Genomic DNA, 8378 nt, shown 5'->3' with positions numbered 1-8378 from the left:
ACGTAAATATTTTGTGGAAGCCACCCAGAGACCTTTCAGCACCTTTTCTGGATCTGTTCTTACTCCACAACGTTTTGGAAGGACTTCAGTAGATGTATTATTGAACAGCTTCACAAGAACTTCACTTTAAAATGGAAAAATATTGTATTTTGTTTTTTTAGAAGGCAAAGAAAAGAGGATGTGTATTTCATTATAAACTTGTTAATTATTTTGGCAAAATTTTACTTGCACATATGTAAATATAGTAGGCCTATTTTTTATAATGATACTCTGTCCTATTTAAAACTTATAAGTGCTTCGATTAACAAAAAGGCTATTAAAACAATAACTTTGTACTACAAACAAATTGTTTGAATGTATATAATGGGTATATATATATATATATATATATATATATATATATATATATATATATATATATATATATATATATATATATATATATATATATATATATATATATATATATATATATATATACCCCCTGGCATACTGTTTTTTTTATTTTATTTATATTTTGGAAAACACTTAGTCAAATCACATCAATTACAGCTGATATCATGGCTAAAAATGATTCAACATTTGGTAGTTACTGCAGAAACCCAGTCTATAGTTCACCCAAAAATGAAAATTCTATCATTTACTCACCCTCTAAACATGCATGACTTTCTTTCTTCTGACCTTATGAACACATAAAAAAAATATTTTGCAGAATATTTGTAACTTAACAGTTGCTGGTCGCCATTGACTTCCATAGTATTTCTTTTTTCTATTATAAAAGTCAGTGGGGTCCATCAACTGTCTGATTACCGACATTCTTCAAAATATCTTATTTTGTGTTCAAAAGCTCCCTAGTTCAGAAGTCAATGGGCTGACTGACTCCCTGATCAGTGCAAATTACAATGATCAATGATTATAATCTGCATTCAAACTGAAATTCTTATTGTTGGTTGCCTTTGTGTAATTTCTCCTTTTTATTTCCCTTTCTTTTCTTTCTTTCCAGGTCATCAGAGGGCGAGGCTAACCATCCTGTTCAGTGTCAGGCAGGCTAACTATCCCGCTCAGTGTCAGGCTAAGAGTGAGGAGAAATAGATTAGGTAGGTGACTAGTTAACATGCACCACAATGTTCAACTGTAAATTCGTTGGCTGTGAGTATGTGTCTGAGAATGTTGCTAATGTACCATGGACGCAGTGATATCACGCAGCATGTGAAAATAGTCCCTGTAGTGTAGAATGCAACGGGTACTACTTTCAGGTGCTGCGTATATCAGTGCGCCCATGGTACGTTCCTTGATTATTACACCAGAATGAGAGTATAGTTCCATGTCAAATCAGCCTAGAAAATTACCACGTTTTATTTTCCGTTAGTTCCCTTTCGAGGGAACTCGCACTGCATCGGGACGACGCTTTGGGGGATGCTCCCTTAGCATCAGCGAATCTGAAACCAGAATGCCAACTAGGCCAATCCGATTGGCGTGCGTGATGACGTCATCGTGACGGCATACCCGGAAGTATAAAAGGGTTGCTGGAGCGTAATGGCGGTAGTTATTGCTCTTCAGCATAGCGCTATCTGTTACTGTCTGTCTATTTACTGTTGTTTGTCAGTGAAAGTGTGTGAGAAAAGTAAAATGGAAAGTGTGAGAGTGAATGAATTCAAACAGTGTGTGCATCCGTGTCCCAGGTTCATGTCGGGCTCGGATACACACCTGCTTTGTGTGCACTGCCTGGGCGTCCAGCATGCCCAAGCGGCTCTCGAGGGAGCCGCTTGTGAGCACTGCGAAAAACTGACGCTCAGGGTGCTTCGCTCTCGGCTGGCTGCGTTTGATGAGGCCGGCCAGCCTCGTGAGCCTCGTGGTTCTGGACCCGCAGTCGCTGAGGCGGCTCGGCGTCGCAGATCATGGGGCTCACAGCGGGATTTGTCAGAGGGTTTCGGGACTGCTGCGGCACTTTCCCGATCCTCCTCTGACAGTTCCGAGGATCTTCCTCCCCGTGTGGAAGCCCGCGCTGCGGCTTCTTCCCCCGGGGTGGGAGGTCCGATGCTTGTTCTCTCCGGTTCCGAGGAGCCGGAGGAAATAGGCACCGAGGCGGGGGATGAAGCAGGAATTCATCGCTTCATCCACCCGCCCAAGAGGAGCTGGTCGAGGTGTTGGCCCGGGCAGTGGTCAAATTAAATATAAGTTGGCCACAAGAGGCTCCGGAAATCCAGCTACCCAGCAGGCTGGATGACCGGTTCCTCTCACACCGGGTTCAAACACCTCGCCGGGGCCTGCCTTTTTTCCCGGATCTACACACCGAGGTGTGTAGATCATGGAAACGGCCCTATTCTTCGCGTGTTTGCAATCCCCCAGTATTGGACTATTCCAATGTTCTGGGGGCACGCGAGGCGGGCTATGGGGCGATGCCTCGGGTGGAGGAAGCTCTCGCGAGCTATCTTTCACCCGACTCTGCATCGTCCCTTAAGGCTCCGGTTTTGCCCACCAAACCCTGTCGGGACACCTCATCTTTGGTGGGCAAAGCATATATGGCGGCTGGTCGGGCTGGTGGTTCCCTGCACACATTATCAATTCTGCAGGCCTACCAGGCCGACCTCCTTAAAGAGTTGGACGAGGGAGATGGTCCCTCTCCGGAGGACATTCTGGAACTGAGGAAGGCTGCAGATTTGTCTCTCCGAGTCACCAAGGAGACGGCCCGCGCTATCGGCCGCTCCATGGCTTCCATGGTGACAGTGGAGAGACATCTCTGGCTGAATCTGTCGGGGATAAAGGAGAAGGATAGAGCTTTTCTCCTGGACTCCCCGATCTCGCCTTCTGGGTTGTTTGGAGACGCGGTTAACACCGTCGTTTCCAGACACCAGGAGGCGAAGAAACAGTCAGCAGCCTTCCACCAGTATCTCCCTCGCCGCTCTAAACCTGGGAAGGCTGGCCCTAGCGGGCAGCCTCAGCCGTCATCCAGCTCCTCGCACCGGAAGGTGCAAAAGGAGAGCGTCGCTTCTAGAGCCCCTCCCCCGGGAGCCTGGCAACAGAGGCGGCGCTCTCAGCAGCAACCTTCAGCCCCTAAAGGCGATCTTCGGAACGTCCTTCAGGCGCGGAAGGCTGCTGGGAAGAAGTCCTAGCCACGGCTGGGCTTCTAAGAGCGGTCCCCCCCGCGGAGAAACAACCGAGGTTGTTTCCTCCGCGGCGCTCTGGGAAAATCGATGTGGTAATCCCGCCGTCTATGACGCTTCGGGCCACATCGATTTCCCGCGAACGCATGCTGCACCAGCCGCCTCTGGAAAGACCTGCGGCTGGTCAGCTCGCGCGTCCGCACACGGAGAACCGTTCCCAACTACTTCCTGCCGGTCAGCCGCTTCAGGAGGTTGGGAACGGGAACCGTGTAACACCCGACGCCAGCCTCGAGAGGCTGGTTCCCTTAGTAGATTATTTCGGCGCATGGAAATGCCTTCCGAATATTTCTACATGGGTCCTGCGTACTGTAGAAAAGGGGTACAAACTGCAGTTCGGTTTTCCTCCTCCACAATTCAGGGGGTTATACTGGACAGCAGTGATACCCGAGCAGGTTCGGGTAATGGAACTAGAAGTAAAAACTCTTCTAGCGAAGGAAGCCATAGAGCGTGTTTCTCCGCTGGAAAGAGAGTCCGGGTTCTACAGCCGGTACTTTATAGTTCCCAAAAAGGATGGAGGGTTGCGTCCGATTATAGATCTGAGGGTTTTGAATCTGTCTCTGAGGAGCTTCAGGTTCAAAATGCTCACTATTCCCATGATCGTGAGTCAGATCCAGTCCGAGGACTGGTTCGTCACGATAGATCTAAAGGACGCATATTTCCATGTCTCCATCCTTCCATGTCACAGGAAGTACCTGAGGTTCGCTTTCGGGGGCGAAGCGTACCAGTATCGAGTGCTTCCCTTTGGCCTAGCCCTCTCCCCACGCACGTTCACGAAGTGCATGGATGCAGCTCTGGCTCCAATGAGACTTCAGGGCATCCGTGTGCTGAATTATATCGACGACTGGCTCATACTGGCCCAGTCGTACGAGGTGGCGGTTCGGCATCGAGATGTCGTTCTGAACCACATGAAATGCTTGGGGCTGAGACTCAACACGAAAAAGAGCGTGTTGACGCCGTCCCAGAGGACTACGTTCCTCGGGGTCGTGTGGGACTCGACAACGATGCGGGCACGATTGTCTCCCGCGCGAGTCGAGACCATACAGGCGATGGTCTCAGGAATAAGGCTAGGCCACAACATCACTGTGAAGCACTTTCAGAGAGTGCTGGGTCACATGGCAGCAGCGTCCAACATAATACCTTTTGGCCTGCTATACATGAGACCCATCCAGTGGTGGTTGAAAACCAAGGGGTTTTCCCCCAGAGGGAATCCTTTCCGTATGATCAGGGTAACGCGCAAATGCTCTCGTTCCCTAGCCATATGGAAGAAACCTTGGTTTCTGTCCCGAGGGCCAGTGTTGGGAGCGTCTTGTTGCCGGAAATCCGTTTCAACAGACGCCTCCCTCACTGGCTGGGGCGCGGTCATGGACGGCCGCTTTGCGAGGGGCCCATGGGAGAGCCGTCATTCCTCCTGGCATATAAATTGCCTGGAGATGATGGCGGTATACAAAGCTCTCAGGAGCTTTCTCCCGCACCTCCGAGGCCAGCACGTCCTGGTACGGACAGACAATACGTCTGTCGTAGCGTACATCAACCGCCAGGGAGGACTGAGGTCGCGCTTTCTGTACAAGACAGCACGCCAAGTCCTCCTGTGGACCCAGGGGAAACTGTTGTCCATCAGGGCAATGTATGTCCCGGGGGTCCAAAATCAGGGAGCAGACATCCTGTCGAGGCAGGGGCTGAGGCCCGGGGAGTGGCGACTCCACCCAGAGGTGGTGGAGGCCATATGCAAGAGGTTCGGCCCAGTGGAAGTGGATCTGTTTGCGTCTCGAGAGACGTCCCACTGTCCACTGTGGTTTTCCCTCACGCATCCAGCTCCGCTGGGGCTGGATGCCATGGTGCAGACGTGGCCGAGGCTGCGTCTGTACGCATTTCCCCCGATTGCTCTGCTCCCGGGAGTCCTGGAAAGGGTCCGTCGACAGGGGGTCAGTCTACTTCTGGTAGCACCCCGTTGGCCGACTCGAGTTTGGTTCTCGGATATCATAGCTCTGCTAGCAGGTCAGCCGTGGGAGATTCCTCTGAGGAGGGATCTCCTATCTCAGGCGGCGGGTACGATATTTTACCCCCGCCCGGAGATTTGGAACCTGTGGGTCTGGCCCCTGAGGGGACCAGGTTCATAGAGGCTGGCCTATCGGCAGACGTGATAGAGACCTTACTCAGCTCCAGGGCTCCGTCTACGAGGAGACTGTACAGCCTCAAGTGGAATGTATTTTCCACTTGGTGCAGAGAACGTGAGGTGGACCCAGTTAACTGCCCAGTGGCTTCAGTGCTGGAGTTCCTCCAAGATCGTTTCTCTGCAGGGCTTACCCCGTCCACACTCAAGGTGTACGTGGCTGCCATTGCGGCTTTCCACACTCCTTTGGGTGATGGGCCTCTGGGTAGGCACCAGCTGGTTGTACAATTCCTCCGTGGGGCTCGGAGGATGAGGCCTGCGGCTCGGTCCAGAGTTCCAACCTGGGACCTGGCAGTGGTTCTCGAAGGATTGGCTGAGGCCCCCTTCGAACCATTGGAGTCGGCTGGACCGAAGGATCTGACCCTTAAGGTGGCTTTTCTCCTTGCCATTACCTCTCTCAGGAGAGTGGGAGATCTCCAGGCCTTGGCGGTAACGCCAACCTGCCTGGAGTTTGCCCCGGGAGGAGTAAAGGCCATCTTACACCCTAGGCCGGGCTACGTGCCTAAGGTGCCATCAAGGGTGGTCAGGTCATTGGTCCTGCAGGCATTTCATCCTCCGCCTCATGTGACGGCGGAAGAAGGGAGGCTTCACCTACTCTGCCCGGTTAGGGCTCTAAGAGTTTATCTGGTGAAGTCTGCACAGTGGAGGAGATCACAACAACTGTTGGTGTGTTTTGGCTCACCTAAGAAGGGATTGCCTGCGTCTACTCAGACAATCAGTAATTGGATTGTCCAGGCGATTACCATGGCCTATCAGGTGCGCAGTTTGCCTTCACCTGTGGCTGTGAGGGCTCATTCCACCAGAGGCATGGCCTCTTCGGTGGCCCTTCTTTCTGGGGTCCCCTTGCAGGATATCTGCGAGGCGGCCGGGTGGGCTACCCCACACACTTTTATCAGGTTTTATAGCCTGGATCTCCCTACGACGCCTGGTGCGAGGGTGCTCCAGTCCTAGCTGTGCCCGGTTTCCGGCTTCACACTAGGGCAGGCGCTACCCTTCGGTGTGGCCTAGTGGGTACTCGTTCCCCAAAGCGTCGTCCCGATGCAGTGCGAGTTCCCTCGAAAGGGAACTGCTCGGGTTATGTATATAACCCTTGTTCCCTGAGAAGGGGAACGAGCACTGCATCCCGACGCCACACCTTGGCGCGCCTGGAGCGCATGCTTCAGAGCAATTACTACCGCCATTACGCTCCAGCAACCCTTTTATACTTCCGGGTATGCCGTCACGATGACGTCATCACGCACGCCAATCGGATTGGCCTAGTTGGCATTCTGGTTTCAGATTCGCTGATGCTAAGGGAGCATCCCCCAAAGCGTCATCCCGATGCAGTGCTCGTTCCCCTTCTCAGGGAACAAGGGTTATATACATAACCCGAGCAGTTTTATTGCACGTTCTAACTTGAGAAGAGTCAACTTTTAAATAGGAAAAATTCCGGAAATCTTAGTCACTTTGCGGGCGAGATGCTAATGGTCTAATCCGATCCAATGATCTATGCTAGGCTCAATAGGCTGGAGCTATATGTGGTAGCCAGACTCAGGGAACTGCTGGATGAACGGAAGAAAGGTAAAAATCAATTGTTTTACTCGAGGGGGGGAGGTGGAAAATGAGCTTAATTCCCCGAAAGGGTGAAATATCCCTTTAATTAGTTTGATAAAATACACCTGTGTTTACAACACTATTACACTGTAATATAACTTCTGTGGGATGGGTCTATTTAGACAGTCACAACAGGGAATCAAACTGCTGACCCTTCAGTTATGAGATGACTTGCTCCAACTTCTGAGCTATAACCGTCCCCAATAGTATTGTTGCCGTGTCATGCCCACTCCTAGGTGTGTCAGGTGGGGCCCAGCAGATTTGCCAGAGGGGGAGACCGAGGCAATGTTGGAGAATATAAAGAGGGATCTGCTGAACATCTACTCAGGCATGCCATCTACTGTCTTTTTGGGTAATTTTGTTAAGAGTTTAGTAATTGGTCAAGATCTGAACACTGTGTGTGTGTTGGGCGGCTACAAGACCAAATTGTTACTTGGGTACTAACAATACATTTATATGTCTGTATACACAGAGGAAGGAATGAGTGGGGCAGAGAGAGCAGAACCAATGATGGAAAAGACATGCGTCATCCTGCGGGAATACCTTAACAAAGTGCCTGCTGCAGCGATGTCTGAGATCAAACAGGAATGGCCATTTCTCTTCTCTCAGAAATGCCTATTCTCACACTTTGGCAATTAGTCACAATTAGTTGACGAGGACAGACCATCCTGGATTACTGTGCAACACTGGACAACCCCAAGATCCGTGATGTTCTGGCCTGCTATGATCCAGACTCTGACAAGGCTGCCTGCATCCTGCTGCTCCTAATGTTGTACTTCAAAGAGCCGAAAGAGCGTTTGATGCTTGAAGTTGATGTAATATTTAAAATGCAAAATGAGTGATTACATTATCAACATTTACCTTGCATGATTTACAACCTCTGACCTCTGACCAATGAACAATATTTATCCTTTATCCTAAATCCATGCTATTGTGTGTTAACTATGTTACAGCCATGTGCCACTGCTGTGGACGTCAATACTGCAGAACTCCCCGGCACCCACTGCTTGATCATTCAAGGTAATGTTACTTTGATCTAGTATCGACATTTCTAACTCATTATTTTTTTTTTCTTTCTAGAAATCTACATGACCACAATAAATAATTATAATTATAATAAGAATTACATTTGTATAGCCCTTTGTATCTTAAGCAGATCACAAAGTGCTCATAACACATAATGTTGTATCTGTTCATTTCAGGTGACATGATGAAGCCCTCTGGATGGCTTATATCCATCGAGGGACATGTCGTGATGGGCCCACACACTTTCTTTTTACACGGAGTAGCGGCTTTCTTCAGCAGCTATTACGTATTCAACCTTGAGTATCCTGCTGCTGGATCTTCGATGCTGGAGTTCATTCAAAGGTATTTTATAAAGATCACATTTAATCTTGTAATTCACATTATAGTACAAGCTTCCAACTCACTGATTGAATTGAGGTCGAAAA

The sequence above is a fragment of the Gobio gobio genome (assembly GCF_949357685.1).
Source record: "Gobio gobio genome assembly, chromosome: 3".
Taxonomy (NCBI): Eukaryota; Metazoa; Chordata; class Actinopteri; order Cypriniformes; family Gobionidae; genus Gobio; species Gobio gobio.
The sequence above is the reverse complement of the archived record's forward strand: the minus strand, read 5'-3'. Positions refer to the sequence as shown.